General features: G+C 33.4%; 2 pseudogenes; one reads left to right on the top strand and one right to left on the bottom strand.

Annotated features, from left to right (window-relative positions):
* Window positions 1–959: 959 nt before the first annotated feature.
* LOC132062084 (uncharacterized) lies at window positions 960–2,551 on the top strand (annotated as a pseudogene).
* On the bottom strand, window positions 1,928–17,504 carry LOC132062677 (tyramine N-feruloyltransferase 4/11-like; annotated as a pseudogene).
* Window positions 17,505–19,332: the final 1,828 nt, after the last annotated feature.

Genomic DNA, 19,332 nt, shown 5'->3' with positions numbered 1-19,332 from the left:
TTTGATTTTTTCATTTTCCAAATCAAACCAACTATGCCGGCTTTATGAATTCATAAACCAAATCAAACCAATAAAAATCAATTGGACAAGTCCTATGAAACTACATGTAAAGAGTGTTGGGAAACTACATATCCTGATGCATCCCTAAAGAAGATCTGGAGAGTTATTCCTCTTAGCATAGCTTGGACAATATGGAAAGAAAGAAATTCGAGGTGTTTTGAAGGCAAAGAGGAGCAGTGAAATATAGTTGTTTGCACTATTTGTATTACTGGAATGATGGAAATGTTGTTATGAATTTAGATAACATGGTGGACATGCTAGACTAAGGTTTCTAATGTAATCTAGCCTGCTTTTTCCTTGTACGTTCACAATATCATCTTGATACCGTTTTTTAATAAAATCTTACCTTATAAACAAAAACCATTTTCTTGGTTTGATTTGTTTTTTCATTAAAGTCTTCACAACACAAAACAGGTAACTAGTACTTGTAAAACATAAACGTTCCATCTTGAAATAGACACTTAAATTAACAGTACCTGTTGGAAAGAAAAAAAAAAGGGTCTGAGTGATGTTACTTTAAGATCTGACTCAAACTTATTAAGGTTTTCGATTATTCAATTCAAGAAGAAAGCTCTCATCGCTCTCATCCTAAACAAGTCAAACTGACCTGAATTAATTAATCCATTAAGCAAATTAACAGATCATTTCAACAGAACTGCAGACAATTCTGGTTGTATATAAGCTCAAAAGAAAGCTAAAGCTTTCTGGAAAGCATCTTTCTTATTGGATGGTTCAAAAGAATGGATCAAAGGTTATTATTTGAAGCTGCAAGAACAGGGATTACAGAATACTTGCACAATCTTTTGAAAGACTACCTCTTTTTACCGGACACTGTTGCATTAGCTGGTGGAGAAAATCCTCTTCATATTGCTTGTACTGTAGGACATATTTAATTTTCAAGAGAGTTGATTAAACTTAAAAGAGAATTTGCTGCAGAGCTGAACCAAGATGGTCTAAGCCCTTAGCCCACTTCATATTGCAACAGCTAATGCGAATATGGATATAGTAATGCAGCTGCTAAATTTAGACCATAATCTTTGCCAGATCAAAGGAAGAGAACAAAGGTTTCCTCTACGTTATGCAGCTATCAAGGGAAGAGTTCAAGTAATTACAGAACTTACTACAGCTTCTCCTGATTGCATTACATATTTTACAGCTCGAAATGAGACAGCATAGTTGGCAGTAACGAACCACCAATTCAAGGCCTTTAAAGTTTTGGTGGAACACCTCAAGAAACTGCAAAAAGAGGACGTCTTAAACAAAAAAGATGACCAGGGGAACATGATATTGCACGTTGCAGTCTCAAGAAGACAATATGAGGTTAATTTTTTTCTGTTACTTGTCTTGTTTATCTTATACAAAATTGCTAATTTTTTGGTCAACTAGGTAGTTAAGTGGCTTCTTCGCGAGCAAGTTATTCCTACGAATGCAGTGAAGGTGAATTCTTCGAAAACAAGAGGGATCTAATGCCTCTGGATGTTTTAGGATTATTTCAAAGTGAAGTGGGCGAGAGGGAAATAGAAGAGATGCTTAGGGAGGCTGGAGCAGTGAAGGATAGAGAATCACAAACTACATCGCTGATTCTTGTTAATGAAAAAACCAGATCAAGATCACCAGCTAAAGAATTGCTGGACTATTTTAAGTATGATACGAGTATTAAAGATTCCTCTGGTAGTGTGAGGAACACACCTTGCTTGTGTTAGCAGTACTCATTGCAACAGCAACTTATCAAGCTGTGCTTAGTCCTCGGGGTGGTGTTTGGCCAGTGAAGTGTACCTCACTTTGGGTACAAGATCAGAAATTCCATTCTCTTTTTTACCATCTAAAATCGAAGAAAAGAAAGAAGGGCGAGAACACATGTTTTCCATAAGCGGTGTCAAATTTTATATTGAGAAATAAATAAAGCACTATAAAGTCATATTAAGAAAAAGAGAGTACAATATAAATAAAACACAACTCACGTATATTGCTATAACTCTTCTCATGAGTATTTATTTTTTGAAATATATTTAAATTAACCTCATTAAAAATAACATTTAACACTTTTAATGCACCAAACTATCACTAAAAAACTTGTCATTCATTTGATTCCGCAATCGTTTCAATCAATTTTGTTGGCGAGAAAAAAAAAAAAAAAAAGAGGAAAAGAAAAGAAAAAATAAATAGCACAACAACTAGAAAGCAGCAACGTCTTTAAGAAAAATCTTTAGTTATCGACAAAGTAAATAAAAATAAATGTAGACTAAATGGTATAGTGCTTTTTTAACTTCTGTGAGGTTGGTGGTTCGAACCTCTCCTATGTAGACGAGGTGCAAACATTTTAAGTTTTAAGACTTCAAAATGAAGCTCCCAGTTTTGAACTCAAGACCGCCGGTCAAAATTATAGGCGCCTGACCGTCTGAGTTACAACGCTCTCGTGTCCCGCAGTGTCACATTATTCAATATATTTCTTTATTTTGTTTTTGCTTTGCAATTTTAGATACATATTTAGTGAATTTTTTCGACTAAGCATTGTCACGTGACACTCCTCGCCCAAGATAAATCCGCCCCTGTGTTTGGCGAGACGACAACTTAGGTACTGGCAATAACAGGCGCCAAAGTTTGAAATTCCTCCCTTTATTAGTCGAGCTGTTTAATGTAGTCAGGATGAAGTAGTGCTTCTTAATTCTTGTTCGGAAGCAGATTCTTGTTAACAGCTCCCTTCAGCATTATTCTCCTTATCAGCATACTTTTGAAGATTTTCACCGTGCAATTTCCCATACCTAAATTCATCAAATATTTCAACTCCCATATCTACGTAAAAGTCGTAAGCTTTCTTATTCCAAACTGCAACTAATCCCTCCACAGAAACTAACCCATTGTTGGCAGCAATGGAAGCAACAGTGCCGAACAACAATCTCCCCATTCCCAACTTTCTGTAACTCTCCCTGAAGTAAAAGACTCTCGAAATATAATCCCGGTTTGTCATAGAAGCACGAATAATTCGCGTAAAAGAAAGCGAATCCCGCGATGAACACATCTCGTTTATCATTCCTGTCATCATATTTGGACCTGTACTCTTCTGCTTGTCCCTCCACAACGGGGAATTTAAGGTCGAACATTGTAAGGACGGGGTTAAGCCCGTCGTGGTTCATGGTATGCCTGGATTGGGTAAAAGGGGTTGGCGAGACTTCAAGTAGAAGGACAGATGGGCCGTAGAAAAGCGGAAGGGGTTTTCTTGAAAAAGAAGGGAAAAGGACGCTGTGTGTCCACTCAGCCAAACTAATCCCACATTTAATCACTGTTTGGGCTTAATTCTACTAGGTGTCCGTTCGGCCCAAGATAATGCCAAAAGAGGGCAATTGGCGTGAATGCCCTTCAAATGCGATGGTCTTTAATTTTTGCCCCCGTAACGCCATGGCCTTTAATATTTGCTCTTTTAAGCTAAAAGATAATAAGAAAAAGACTTTACTACCCCTACCCATAACATATAAAAATCGAAAGTCAGTAACTAACCCCAAACATCCAATTAAACCTATCCATCATTTCAACAACAAACCTTTCAATCGTTTCATCGTTCCAACATTTCAGGAAAATCTCCATTGATTTTGTCGCTACAACATTGAAAAAGATAAAATACATAATATATAGCGTTTCAATTGAATGTAATTCAACTTAATTTGATGCTTTATTAAGTTTAGATTTGTTAATATTTGAAAATAACAACAAATCATCTTCTATGAACTAAACAACTGATATGCGCTTGAGATTCACATCGCGAATCATAATTTTACTCAACAACATAGAATTGATCAAATTTATTGCTTTGTTCGATTTTGATTAGTTTACGTTCCATTTGATTAGTATACAATGCTCAATAACTTAGACTTGAAATTATAGTAACTTCGGTTGACAAAAAATAATCAAAAGTAAAAGTTCGAACAAGTATGCGAGAGGAGGTAAAAGTTTACTTTACTTTACAAAAAAAAAGTATCTTTGTTAGAGGCAACTTTCATTTTCATAAGTAAAATAAAAAAATACACAAGTGTTAAGAATTAGACAAGTATCCGAGGAGGAGAAGTTTACATTAGAAAAGAACAAAGTATCGTTAGAGGCAAACTTTCATTTTTATGAGCAAAACAAAAATTTACGCAAGTGTTAAGAACTAGAAAAGTATGCTTGGGAGGAGTGTTTTACTTTACAAAAGAACAAAGATGCTTATTAAAGGCAACTTTCATTTTCATAAGTAAAATAAAAAAAAATACACAAGTGTTAAGAATTAGACAAGTATGCTTGAGGAGGGAAGTTTACATTAAAAGAACAAAGATGTCGTAGAGCAAACTTTCATTTTTATGAGCAAAACAAAAATTTACGCAAGTGTTAAGAACTAGAAAAATATGCGGAGAGGCGTGTTTACTTTACAAAAGAACAAAGTATCTTTATAGAGGCAACTTTCATTTTCATAAGTAAAATAAAAAAAAATACACAAGTGTTAAGAATTAGACGAGTATGCGGAGAGACGTAAGTTTTTACATTAGAAAAGAACAAAGTATCTTGTTAGAGGCAAACTTTCATTTTTATGAGCAAAACAAAAATTTAGGTAAGCGTTAACTAGAAAAGTACGAGGAAGAAAGTTCACTTTACAAAAGAACAAAGATGTCTTTGTTAGAGGCAACTTTCATTTTCATAAGCAAAATAAAAAAATACACAAGTGTTAAGAATTAGACAAGTCTCACGGAGCGGGTGGTTCACTTTACAAAATTACAAAGTATGCCGTGAGAGGCAAACTTTCATTTTTCATAACCAAAACAAAATATTATTAACAAAAAAACACCAATAACACATAAGATTGCATAAAAATCAAAATTATTAACAAGACAATACCAAAAAATCAAGACACACATAAATTAACTTAATTCATGAAGTTATGTCGAACAAGCATAACTTTATGCCTGAACCGTGATAACTTCGCTTCAAAAAATCATAAACTCGCCGGATCATTTATGTTGCCTCGGCATACAAAAACATTCTTCAAAAAATCGATTATTAAACAAAAACAAAATAGAACAACATAAAAAGTGTTCACAGCAAAACTTCAAAGATTCAACAAAGAGAAAACCAAAAACGCATATCAAAATAAATTCATAAAATATATTACGACATTCATAATACGATATTCAAAAAATCAAAATATATACATGGGGAACGAAACTAAAAAAAAAAAAAATCGTAGAGACACTATAACAAAACACTATAATTTTAAATAAAAAAGGATCAATTAAATATAAAAAATGACGAAGACAAAGATATCAATTCAACAAACAACAATTTAACATAAAAACAAATATTGAAACGAGCAAAAGATCCAAATTCGTACCTAAGTTTTAGAACAAAGGGAGATAGACACAAAAAAGGAGGAAAGAAGCAAAAAAAAGAAAAGAAAAGAGCAAATGACGTTCAAATAGAAAAGAGTTTTAATGGGGTAAGGGTAATTTCGTCAAAAAAACTTTAAATATTAAAAATGGCCGTAAGAAGCCAAAAATTAAAGAAGACATAAATGAGGGGCAAAATATAAAGACCAAATTTTGTTAGTGGCACTCAGTTAAAAAATGGCTAAGATGCCAAAATAATGCCAAGGCTGACTGCCCAAAGAAGCAAAAAAAAAAAAAAAAAAAAAAAAAGACTTTTCGTGGTGACTAAGTCGCCACTAAAGGGCTGCTACATTATATATACATATGTTGAAATTATATATATACTTTATATACAAGAATTATACGACTTTATATACATATGAATTTCTTGGTTGAATTAATCATACATTTATTTTGCATAAGTTATACGTTAATTATACATTTATTATACACATATTATACAATAATGATATGATTTTTTTTTTTACATATACAATAGTGATACATATTACATACCACAATGATACGGTTTCTATTATACATTTTTTTATACGTATGGTACACTTTCTATACAAGACTGATACAGTTTATATACACATGCTGGAATTATATATACACTTTATATACAAAAAATGATACATATTATATACAAAAATGATACAATTTTCTATTCTATACGTATTGCCAGACCGTGTCGATACACATTATATACACACAAATGATACATATTATATACAAAAATGATACATAACTTAGTGATTCATATTTTATAAGTTTTCTATACATTACGGATAGGTACCGATGCATATTTTATACACAAATGACACATATTATATATAAAAATCGCCCCAAACATTTTTGTGTTTGGGTTTTTATTTGAAAATTGTCTTATTTAAGTTTTAGTTAATGGATGAGATTAGTTTAGTAGGTATAATTTGAGTTTGGGAAAAATTGAGTTAGAGGGTGGGATTAGTTTCAACGAACTCAACATTTGTGTCCTTTTCCTAAAAAGAAAGGAATTAACCGAAGGTGCCTAAAAGGTCTCCAAATTACTAAAGGTGATGTGTAGGGCCACCTCATATCAAAACCCAATTAAATTTGAGATTAAAAAAATTGGGATTCAAAATATAATTTTTAAAACTTTTTAATCTTTTATAAACTATAAAAAATTCCAAAACTGCCCAACCCATTATACTAAAACACCACCCATTATTCAAACACATCAAACCGTTCCTCCCCACAACTCCCTCGCACTTCTTCCATATTTCAAAATCAAAAACTCCCAATATGATACATTTTAATCTCCTTCACTTGGACATCTCATCTCTTCCTCTTTTCTTGTCATGTTTTCTTTACCCCTGTTGAGTTGCTGGACAGACTCACAGCTTCTTTTTTAATATCAAGGTAAAGTTTTTGTTTCACTTGTTCCAAAAGTTATTTGGTAGAAATTGATGATTTTAGCCGAGAAAAAGAAGAAAAGAACATATTTTATCTGCGCAATATTGTTTATTTTGTTGTTCCTTGTTCGAGAAACCCTTGTTGGGGTATTTGTTTGACTTTGGGGTTTTAATGTATTTGTAAATAGCGTACATTGTTCTCAAATTATGGTTTTTTGTGATGTTTTTGTTCTTCTTCTCCTTAAGATTTGAAAAAAATGGCTTGCAATCTTGTTGACTTTTTGGAACGGATTTAGTAAGTTCTTACTTAGTGCTCAATAGATCTTGTTTGATTATTGTAGACATTTGCCGAGGTCGCTTTTTAAAACCCTATTTAGTGTATTTTGGAGTTAAATGTTGTTGGTGTTGGTGTTGGTGTTAGTGTTGGTGTTGGTGTTGATGTTGATGTTGATGTTGGTGTTGGTGTTGTCTTGTTATGGTATGGTTTAGAACAAAGAAAGGATAAACAATTATTGCACATACATTTGATGTATTTTGTTTAACTTGTATGATTGTGTGTCGTAGTGGACGATTTGGTCGTTGTCTTGAAAGTAGATACTTGTTGTTTTGGTTTGGTTAAGTGTTTAGGAAAAGCTTGGATAAAATCCATCTTGTTGTTGTTATTGTTGTTATTGTTGTTGTTGTTGTTGTTGTTGTTGTTGTTGTGTGTTTGTAGTGAAATAAATGGTTTTTTCTATTGTTGTCCTGGTATGGTTCAGGGTTTACGAGTAGATATCCAAATAGATGGTTTTTTTATTCTTGTCCTAGTATTTGACGGTTTTGTTTATAGAAGCTATGTCCATCGCATTTTTAGGCCCAGAATAATTTCTACACTGTGACAAGTAGATAATATGTTGCAACAACTACAAAATCATTTTGGACATTTAGCTTTAGTTTTTTGGTTAGTGTCCGTTTTTAGAAGATATCCAATGATTTTTAATTGTTTGCAACAAGTTATACACTTGTTGCAACAAGTATACAATATGTGGCAACAACTACAAATAGTTAATTGACATAGCTTTAGTTTTTGAAGACCCGTTTTTTAGAAGATATCCAATAAATTTTTAGTTGTTGCAACAAGTTATACACGTTGCAACAAATATACAATATGTTGCAACAACTACAAATACATTGGACATAGCTTAAAAATTTTTGAGCACCCTTCAAATCATTTGTAGTTTATATCCATGTATTTTTAGTTGTTCAACAAGTTATACACTTGTTGCAACAAGTATACAATATGTTGCAACATACGCCCCTTTTACAAATCATTGGACTTAGCTTCCTTTTTTGGTTTTGTTTGTAGAAGATGTCCACCGATATTTATAGTTGTTTGCAACAAGTTAAACACTTGTTGCAACAAGTATACAATATGTTGCAACAACTATAAATCAAGTTGGACATTGCTCTCCTATGTTGGTTGTGTTGTAGAAGATATACTAAAGATCCATCACTTATTCAACAATCGAAGAATCGCATTTGCAACAACCTATTCACTTTCACATCTATTCAGCATACATCATTTGTTGCAACAAATTCTTCCTTGTTGGGGAATTCTGTTACTTGTTGTATTTTGTTTGATCAAATGCGCACTTCTTATTATCTCGTTTACTTTGAATGAAGCACTAATCGCATTGAAGTTTTTTTTTCTCTCCGTGTAGATAAAATGTCTCCACCAAAAGAAAAGTTGAGAAATCATGATTCAGGGTCCATAGAGATAATAAAAAAGCTAGAGTGCAATCATCGATAGAATCTTGTCGATTTAGCAAAATCTATTGTTGAATCAAGAATATAGAGGAAAGAGACTATATACGAACCGACAATCAATCCTCTTAAAGAGAGGAAGTACGAGAACCAAAAAGCTGAGAGCACAAATGAACAAAGTGAAGAAGAATTAGAAACTCCAAGAAAACCGCCGATGGAGTAGATGGATTGGATAAAGATGATGAAAAGGACGCTTCCGAAAATACTTCACTTTGTCGACGTTCAAAGCTTCGAATTAAGAACAAAGAAGAGAAATAGTGTGAATGCCTAATTTAATTGCGAATCTTGAGTAGCATAGATTGAACATAGATCATAACGGACCTTCGATATAAGGTTGTCAAGGTTTTCGGTATTTACAAGTATGCGGGAGGAAGCCATGAATGAAAATAATGAAAGATTATGATCTTACGGTCATTGAATCGGTATTTTCTAAAAGAACTTTGATATGTTTAGGCTAATTCTTAAAAGCGGCTGGTTGGAGGATTTCTTTAGGAAAAGTTGTTTTGGGGTGTATTTGGATACTTGGCCGAAGAGACTTTCTACTTTTCCTTTTCAAATGAAAATGGTATATGGCTTGGAAGCGTAGAATTCTTTCGGATGCAAAGGATGAGCTTTGGATTAACTTTCGTGGCATAGAGGAATGTGTGAACAAAATTTTGGCTTCCTGAAAGAGTTTGCCATTGTTACTTGGCCTTAGATGTCATCCTTGTGAGCTTCCTTACTTTGTATTAAATAATATACTAAGATTAACTCTAAAGAAGCCAAGAAAGTAGGAAAGGGTGGAAAAGATAACAATGAAGCTGGTTTGGTGGAGTTAGTTGGGAAAAACTACAAAGGAGATAAGTTGCTTGTAGATTTGCGGTCCAAAACTATGTCAAAAAAGCATGCCATTTCAATCCTGTGTTTAGTTTGGTTTTACCGTGTTCTTATGGCAAAAGATACAAACGAACATACCACTTGGTTTGCGTAAACTTGTGGAGGACTATGAGGCATTCAACAACCATGGATGGGGCCGGAAAGCTTTGAAGTTGAGCGGTTGACTACTTATCGAAAGAGCTTAAGCCAACGGCCAAGATATCCCAATCTATATGGCTTTCTTTCAAAATAGCATTTTAAATGTCAATTTCTTGTACTTTTTGTATTTCTATCATCATTCGATTTTTTGGTATCTTATTTTCTAGGCTTGGGCATTTGAAGCCATTCCTCACCTCCGAATATATTCTGAAGGACTACCCGCCTCGTGTTGTCTTTTCCAAGAATTCTTAGATGGTGGCGCAAAGAGCAACGCTCAGATTGAAAAGTGTTGATCTTTTTAACCCTCGGCTTGGAAGGTAAGCCTTAAGACATGTAAATAGAATAAACTTGGTCATCTCTGTTGGATAATGTCCAACAAGTATGACACCGCTACAACAAGTTAAACAACATGACAATGTCCAAAAAGTATGACTTTTGCAACAAGTTACTAAAATGTTGGACAATGTCCAACAAGTTCTACATTGCAACAAGTTACTAATGTCTGGACAATGTCCAACAAGTATGAAACATGTTGCAACAACCTAGTCATCCAGTTGCATTTCATTATTTAGGACCATTTTAATATATCTGTTTTTGGTGTGGGCGTTGTGCACCCATGGCTTGTCCCGACAAAAGATGGGAGTTGGAGATGCCATTTTGCTTCCTTCGAGCCCCTTACAATGCTCCCCGAAAAAAATGATTGAGGGGATAAAAAAATTAGAATTTGGAGTGAAAACCTATCAAAAGAATCGATTGTGGTAGATGTTGGTGGTGGTGGTGTTATACCCATGGTCACCTGGTTGATGACATTAAAAAAATTCTTGAAAAAAAATAATAGATGATGATGTTGATTTTGGTAGACAAACTCCAATTGGTGGTGTTGTTGGTGGACAAATGATATGGTGGTGATCGCGTGGATAATTCATTGATGGAGATGTTAGTATGTGGCGGATTTGGTGGTAGATTTTCCTTTAAAAGCCGACGCATCGAAATACTCATTGTGAATGCACCTATTAAGCGGCGAATGGATGATTTGATAAAAAATGTTGAGGAGTTGGTGAATGCGACAAAAAGACACAAATTTTAAAACTACAGTTTGTTATCCAAGAGGTGTCAATCCATCCAAGAAGCCGACCTCACCCTATACTCCTATTCGCATTCGAAGAAGGAAAAGCAATTTCAAGCTATTCCCGATGTTAGGTCAAGGAAATCTTCTACACCCCACTTGTACCATTTGTTGATCTAAAAAAGGTAAATGTGTATAAGCACGCTAAGATGCTCAAAAAATGAAAAAGCTTGAAAATTCGTCAATGCCAAGAAGAGCAAGGTGGTACGATGTATTCATTGCAATGAATTTAAGGCCGATGACTTATGATAATGACAAGTATGGAAAATTGGTGGCCGGCCGTTGTAAGTTTGAAAACAACAATTATTTTTGTTGAAACAAGTCTTATTTTGGTTGTATTAGTTGCAACAAGTTATATATTTGTCAGCAGAAAGAATTTCATAAAGTAAAACACTTTTCGCAACAGTATTGGTCTTGTTGCAACAACTCATTTAGTTGTTGGAGATTATATTTACCTCATTCATGGGTGAGAAATAGACCTCCAATCGTAAAGCAATCTCCAACAACTAGAGAGTTGTAACAAGAAATACTTAATGCAACAATTTGCACACTTGTTGCAACAACTCACTTAGTTGAGAAGTGTTGTGGACATTCCTTATACTTTTAATGCGTGGATGTTGATGAAATTCTAAGTTCTTAATGCGTGTGAGGCAAAGCACCTTCACCGAGCACTATGCTTCCAAGATATAATCTTGGATCTCAAACACAATATCGTGCTCAAGCGATACTACGAGTTGTCGGATGAAAGCACCGTGGAAGCTATTCCATTCAATCAAATGCTTGATGATTTTATATGGGATGATGATGTTATCGCAACGTAAGTACCGTACCGATGCCCAAAGGTGGTCGCGAGTGGGTTGGTGCCAATTTTGTTTACTATCGTGTAACATAAATGTCTTTGACAAGTTGTCATTAGAATTCATAATTGAGGAGGGGTGATAAATGTTTAACTGTATCGCAACGTCCCAAAAATCCAAGTGGATGAGTTCTTCATCCACATCCACCCGATATTGAATTATGGCCGAAACTAAAGAAAGTTGAGGGCATGTTTGACGTCCATCATGCTCGAAAATTGCTCAACGAAGCTTGAAATTTGGGAATCAGGATGGATCTCCCTTGAATTTATTCGAAGCGCAATGTTAGTCCGACATGCGGATCGTATTCACTTGCTTTTATTGAGCATTTTTATATACTAACATGATGAAGCCCGAGACTTTATGTGCGGCGACAACTCGGTGGCGAGGATGCGGTGGCGGTGGGCGTTGGTGTGATAGACAAAGTTTGGAGCCCCGAGTCGTCGTTTAACAAATTACTACCGAACAATTTTTTTGTCCTTATTATTATTTATGAATCTTGTTGCAACAAATGCATACAGATAGTACAATAGTTAAAAAAGGTGCAAAAAATTACTAATCTACTAATGTTTAGAAAAGTTGCCTAAATGATTAATCGATATTCATACCCTTTTTTAAGTTACTAATAAGTTCTTCAAAGAAGTTACTAATCCGTTCCAAACAAGTAACTCTTCACTTAAACAAGTTACTAATGTGCTTGCATTAGATAATACATTTGTGAAAGAAGTTGCAACAAATAACAAATTTAGGCTTTCAACATGTTATTAATCCGTTCCAACAAGTAACTAATCAATAAACAAGTTACTAATCGTTGCAACCCATTCATACGGATCGTGGAAAGAAGTTGCAACTAATTACTAACTGCTTGACAAGATACCAATCCGTTCCAACAAGTAAATAATCTTACCGAAATAAGTTACTAATATTTGCAACGGATCATACGATTTTGAAAGAAGTTGCAACAAATTACTAATCTGTTCAACAAGTTTAGAATCGGCCCAACAAGTAAATAATCAAGCAAGTTACTAATTTTGTTGCAACAGATCATATAGTTGTGGAAAGAATTTGCAACAAATTACTAATGATTGTAGTAGATATATATATTGATCAATAAATATGATTGATTTACTGTTTATCACTAAATGGGGGTGAATCAAGAAGTTCACATCAATTCACTCCAATGATCACTCCATTTAGCGCGTATTTGACTTAATTGATCATCTATCCGACCAAAACTTATGTGAAATTGCTTAAGTATATATACCGATTGATCAATAAATATGATTGATTTCCATTGTTTATCACTAAATGTGGGTGAATCAAGAAGTTCACATCAATTCACTCCAATGATCACTCCATTTGGTGCGATGGACTTAGTTGATTATCTATTCCGACCCAAAACACCATAAAATTGCTTAAGTATATATAATGATCAATAAATATGATTGATTTCCATTGTTTATCACTAAATGTGGGTGAATCAAGAAGTTCACATCAATTCACTCCAATGATCACTCCATTTAGTGTGTATTGAACTTAGTTGATCATCTATCCTGACCCAAAACAATTTAAAATTGCTTAAGTATATATAATGATCAATAAATATGATTGATTTCGATTGTTTATCACTAAATGTGGCTGATATCCATTGTTTATCACTAAATATGGCTGATTCCCTTTATTGATCACTAAATATGGGTGAACCAAGTAGTATCTGTTGCAACAGATGTAGTATTTGTTGACCAAGTTTAGTATCTTTGTTAGAGTTCTGTTGTTGTATTGCCAAACCGAGGCAAGTTGTTGAACAAGTCCTTACTCTTGTTGGATAAAACACAACAAGTTACCCATTTTCCGTAACAAGTCACTCCACTTGTTTGATTTCCATTGTTTATCACTAAATGTGTTGCTATATCCATTGTTTATCACTAAATATGGCCGATTCATCTTTATCGATCACTAAATATGGTGATCGAAGTAGTATTCGTTGTAATATTTAGTATTTGTTGAGCAAGTTTAGCATTCGGACTGCAAGTGTTGTATACATTGTAAAAGAACCCGAGTAAGTTGTTGAACAAGTCCTTACTCTTGTTGGATAAAACACAACAAGTTACCCATTTTCCGTAACAAGTCACTCCACTTGCTCGATTTCTATCGTTTATCACTAAACGTGGCCGATATCCATCGTTTATCACTAAATATTGATTCCCTTTATTGATCACTACATACGGTGAATCAAGTAGTATTACGTAAAAAGGCCAAGACGATGTAGTATCGTTGCGGCAAGGTTAGTAAATCGCAACAAACCGTAAATATGGTTGCTTCCGCTTTAGTACCCATTTTCCGTAACAAGTCACTCCACTTGTTTGATTTCCATTGTTTATCACTAAATATGGTTGATTCCAATTTTTTATCACTAAATGTGGCGATTCCTCTACTCAATAATTAAAACATCAATTCACTCCACTTGTTAGAAAAAGCCCAACTTAGTTGCATTGGGCTTAAAAACTCCGATTTTTTGTAATATGTTCAACGACTTACTAGTTGCCGCAACAAGTCCCTGTTACTTGTTCGATAAAACCCAACAAGTTACCCATTTTCTTCGTAACAAGTCACTCCACTTGTTTGATTTTCATTGTTTATCACTAAATATGGTTGATTCCAATTGTTTATCACTAAATGTGGCCGATTCCAATTGTTTATCACTAAATGTGGCCGATTCCCCTCTACTCAATAATTAAAACTTGAGTCACTCCACTTGTTAGAAAAAACCCAACATATAACTTAGTTGCATCCGCTAAAAACTCCGATTTTTTGTAATATGTTCAACGATTTACTAGTTCTTCGCACAAGTCGTTACTTGTTCGATAAAACCCAACAAGTTACGTAGCCGTCGCAACAAATTCATTACTTGTTGGAAATCGTACAACAATTTATTAACAAGAATATACACATTAGTGATTTGAACACGAACAACATATCATATAAACCAAGTTCATAATCACCAACAATATAAATTACCATGTTAAGAAAGAATAACATTAAAATGTCATAAAGATCACCGTATAACTATTATTACAACACAATGCAATCTACAACTATGGAGCATTTCGGCTTGGACATGTTGTTTTTTGTGGCCAAACCGTTTTGCATAAGGAGCATTTGTTTTTCCGCATAGCCCTCTTTGTCCACCTTCTTCCGTGTTTGCTAGAACTTAAAAGCTTCACATCCTCGCCACCATTGCACTTCCCCCAGATGTTCACATCTAAAGCAATACACACTTCGCGAATTGAATGACATTCCTTTATAAAAACCTGTTTCATCATCTTGAACATGGGGATCATGACGATTGTAAAAAAAGACACGGTGTATTACTCACAATTTTCGGGTATAGGGATCGACTCACCCCCACTTCCATTGGGGCTTCGCACTTCCATTATCCGGAATATCTTATTGGTCTTGAGCTAAATTATGGTTCTCGTGGCCTTCCAACCACGTATACCCTTAAAATGGGCCTAGCTACATCTTTCAAATAAGTACGCAAACGACTCGACTTCGGTTATCTTAAAAGGCAAGCACTTTGGTTTTCAAAAGAGCTATGCATGTAAGTGATGACAAGGTCTTTCGGTTCACAAGTTAATTCACACAATAGTTAATGATTAAGTTCACAAAATCATCAAACTCAACATCTCTTGGGACGATCATCGCTATCGTCTCTAACATGTGACTACCGTTCCATCGCCAAATATATCGATTGTTCACCTCGATCCATTCACCACGGCAATCAACACCTATTATTATCGAGTCCCTCATTAATGGTGCCGAAATATTTTGTTTTAAGAAAATCGGTCATGACAACAACAAGTCAAAGGCCACTTAAATTTATAATTAAGTTAATTATTGAGTGGTTTTTTCATAAATTTTGGACCCAAAGTAGTTAACTTAATCACTTTGTCTCTTTTAGCGGCCTTTGAGCTTGGATGTTCAAAGATCACAACTATATAATTACAATGCTTGAATGTCAAGTGTTGAAATTAATTCAGTGACTTTGACCACCATAAGCCCAGTGCCACTTAAATTTATGATTAAGTTCATAATTGAGTGGTTTTTCCGTAATTTTGGACCCAAATTAGTTAACTTAATCACAACTATAAATGACTTCTTGGAACAAATAATCGACTTGTTCAAATGCTAAGGTTACTAGTTGCATCATTCTTCAGTGTCGCTTATTTGTTGGTAAAGCTATGACTTGCTTTTGTCTCTGTCTCATATCAAAATGGAACAACTATATGACTTGTTGGAACAACTAACGTACTTGTTGCAACTAAGAAAAAACTTGTTCCAACTACTTGGTAACTTGTTGGAGACAGTTCAGCTTTGTCGTTTGATAACAAAATGCAACAACTAAGTGACTTGTTGGAACAAATAACTTACTTGTTGCAACAAGTAGGTTAGTGCAGCAACAACTCACTTATTTGTTGGAGACCTTCTACTGTCATTTTTTCATAACAAAATTAAACAATTATATGAATTGTTAGAATGGCTAACGTACTTGTTGCAACAAGTATGTAACTTTGTTCCAACTACTTGATTGCTTGTTGGAGACAACTTGCTTTTTGTATGTTTCATAACAAAATGCAACAACTAAGTGACTTATTGAAACAAATAACATACTTGTTGCAACAATTAGGTTACTAGTTGACAAATTCAATTTATTTGTTGGAGGAGACAAATTTTCTCTATTTCATCCAACTTGTAAAATATGTCCAACAATCGCCGAATTGATGCAGCCAAGTATCATACTTGTTCTGACAAGTAACTTCATCTTTGTTGAAAAAAAAGAATTTTAACGATTTATTTTATTGCATAAAGTACAACAATTATTGTAAATTATTTATTCACGTTTTTTTTTTGTAATTGTTGCAACATTTACTAATCATTTGCAACAACTCTTTATAATTTATCAACAACTCTTGCTAGAAACACTAGACTTACTTGATGCAAAAGTTAACTCTTTAATTTACAAAACTTTAGAACTTGCCGCAACAATCATATCTGACAGCTATATTTAAGGGAAAATCGCAAGTAAGGCAACTATACCCCGGATGAACAATTGAAAGAAACACTATTGTTTAACTTACCAATGGACCCGAAAACACTTATGAGTAATGCGATTGCTACACCAATGACATTCAATCAAAAAATTGTAAAATCGATGATTTTTTTTTTTCTTGATAATGGCGGATGAAGAAGAAGAAGAAGAAGAAGAAGAAGAAATTGTGGCGGACAAGAATAAGGAAGAGAGTTAAGAAGAAGAACAGTTATGCAAGGGTATGATGGAAGAACAACAATGGAGGAAACTATCTTTCCTTTCATAGGATTTTTTTTCCGATTTTTGTATTTTAGGGTTTATAGTGGTTGGGTCAAAATGTTAAAAATAAAACTTTAGGGCAAAGTGTTAAAAGTAAAGTTTAGGTCAAAGTGTTAAAAATAAAACTTGAGGACAAAATATTAAAAATAAAATAGAGGGCCAAAGTGTCAAAAATGAAACTATTGCCAAGATTCAAAACCCCTTAATCACTAATCAAATTTAACACCTCTACTCAATAATTAAAACTTGAATCACCTTCCTTCAATTTTAAAACTAAAACATCACCTATAATTAAATGCCCCCAGTAACTTTGTAGAACTGACCTATATTATGGTATGCATGGATTTGGTAAAAGAGTTGGTACATATGGTAGATATCAGCTTTCGTTGCGAGACGGACACGTGTGTAGATATGCTCGGTAATCGTAACGTTGTTTCTAAATGAGGAATCAGTGGTTGACTCAGATATAGTTGGTGGTTGAGGAGCAGCCATATATATCAAGGCAAGGAAATGTTGAAAGGACTAGCTAGAAGGAAGGTTTTTTGAATAAAGGGATATTGTTTGGAAAGATTAAGGATCGATCATAATGGCTATTTATAGTGGACATTTGGTCCTTTTTTTAATTTCTTTATTTACTGGGAGTTGTTGGAGAGAAACGCAAGTGAGGGTTCATATTTAACGGCAGCGTTGGCTAAAGGGTCAAGCCGTTGACTCATTTGCTTTGCGCCCAAGTTTTTTTGTAAAAACTATGTAAATTTATTACCGCGAAGATCATAAGAAATTTCGGTAAATCTATAAAAGTAATCAGCATGTCACTAAAAAATAAAAATAAAAAGTAATCAGCATGTCAATAAGGAATTCAGATAATAGTTTAGACAGTGATACACTTTTCTATGAAAGAGTGTATGTTGGTTAATGCATACGCTACTTGATAGTTGATACACTTGAGTTATTTATATATATTAGGGATAAGGCACCGTTACCCCCCTGAACTATAAATTACTATCTAACTAAACTTATTTAAAACGGAATAATTCTAAACGCCGATGAGTTTTTGGAGAGATTGACATACACTCTCCTTGCCACATGTGTATTTATTTGTTTTCTTCTTTTTTTTTTTTAATTTTTTCTTTACGTGTCATTTTTTTTTTTTAAAATAAAAATAAAAATGAATTTTAATTAAAAAAAAAATGAGTTTTAAAACCGTCTTTTTTTTTAATTTGAAAATTTGATTTTTTTTAAAACCCATTAAAAAAAAAAAAACTAAAAACATGGATTAAAAAATGAATTTTCTTTTAAAAAAAGGATTTTTAAAACCCTTTTGAAAAAAAAATTGAATTTTTTTTTTTTTTTTTAAACCCGTTTTTTTAAAAGAAAAAAAAAAACGAAAAATGATTTTTTTTTTAAATATGGAAAAATGGATTTGTTAAAAATATGGAAAACTTGATTATTTTTTTAAAATGTCTTCAAAAATCTTGATTTTCATGATTTCATTTTCTTAGGACACTTTTATTTTTCAAATAAAATTCGGAAAAGTGTTTTTCTTGCCAAAATGTGAAAAAAACTGAATTTTTATAAAATTTTAAAAAAATTAATTATTTTCTTAACATGTGGAAAACCCGTTTTTTAAAACTAAATGTGGAAGACTAGATTTATTTTCAAATTTTTAAGAAAATGCAGATTTTTAAGAAAAAAAAATAATTAAGTTTTCCCCTTTTTTATGTTTCTCACTCTCTCAAAGAGAGTGAAACATACTCTCTTTGCCACATCAGCATTTAGGGGGGTAATTATTCCGTTTTAAATAAGTTTGGGGGTAATAGGGCCCAGGGAAAGGTAAGGTGTGTCGTAGCAATTCGGGTATATAGTTCGGGGTAATGGTGCCTTATCCCTATATATTAGTTATTTAAATTTTATCTAACTAATTAAGATTCAATGAGTATTGGAGTAACAAAATTAGAAGGTAAAATTAACATATAAATAAAAATATTTATATTATTTTTAGTTGTATAAGAGAAAAAAATAATTCATAAAAATGAAATATAATTTTTTTTATTAACAGTAAAAAGTGTTAATAGGTAACCAAATCCTTTTTTTTCTTTAGCAAGGAACTTTTTCAGTTCATCAACCTCATTCGGGACATGTTTGAGGTTTTACGGCTTATTGAGGCTAATGCGTATAATTAAATGAGGTTATATATTTTTAATGGTTAACTTAACTACCTAATATACGCTGAGAACACGCACAAAAGTTTTTTCAAAATTTCAACCAAAAGTGTCTAATATGAACGTTTTATCATGTGTTCGGGTGTTCATTGAAACAA

This window comes from Lycium ferocissimum, chromosome 7 (assembly GCF_029784015.1).
Source record: "Lycium ferocissimum isolate CSIRO_LF1 chromosome 7, AGI_CSIRO_Lferr_CH_V1, whole genome shotgun sequence".
NCBI lineage: Eukaryota > Viridiplantae > Streptophyta > Magnoliopsida > Solanales > Solanaceae > Lycium > Lycium ferocissimum.
Note: the sequence above shows the minus strand (reverse complement) of the source record. Positions and strands in the feature narration are given on the sequence as shown.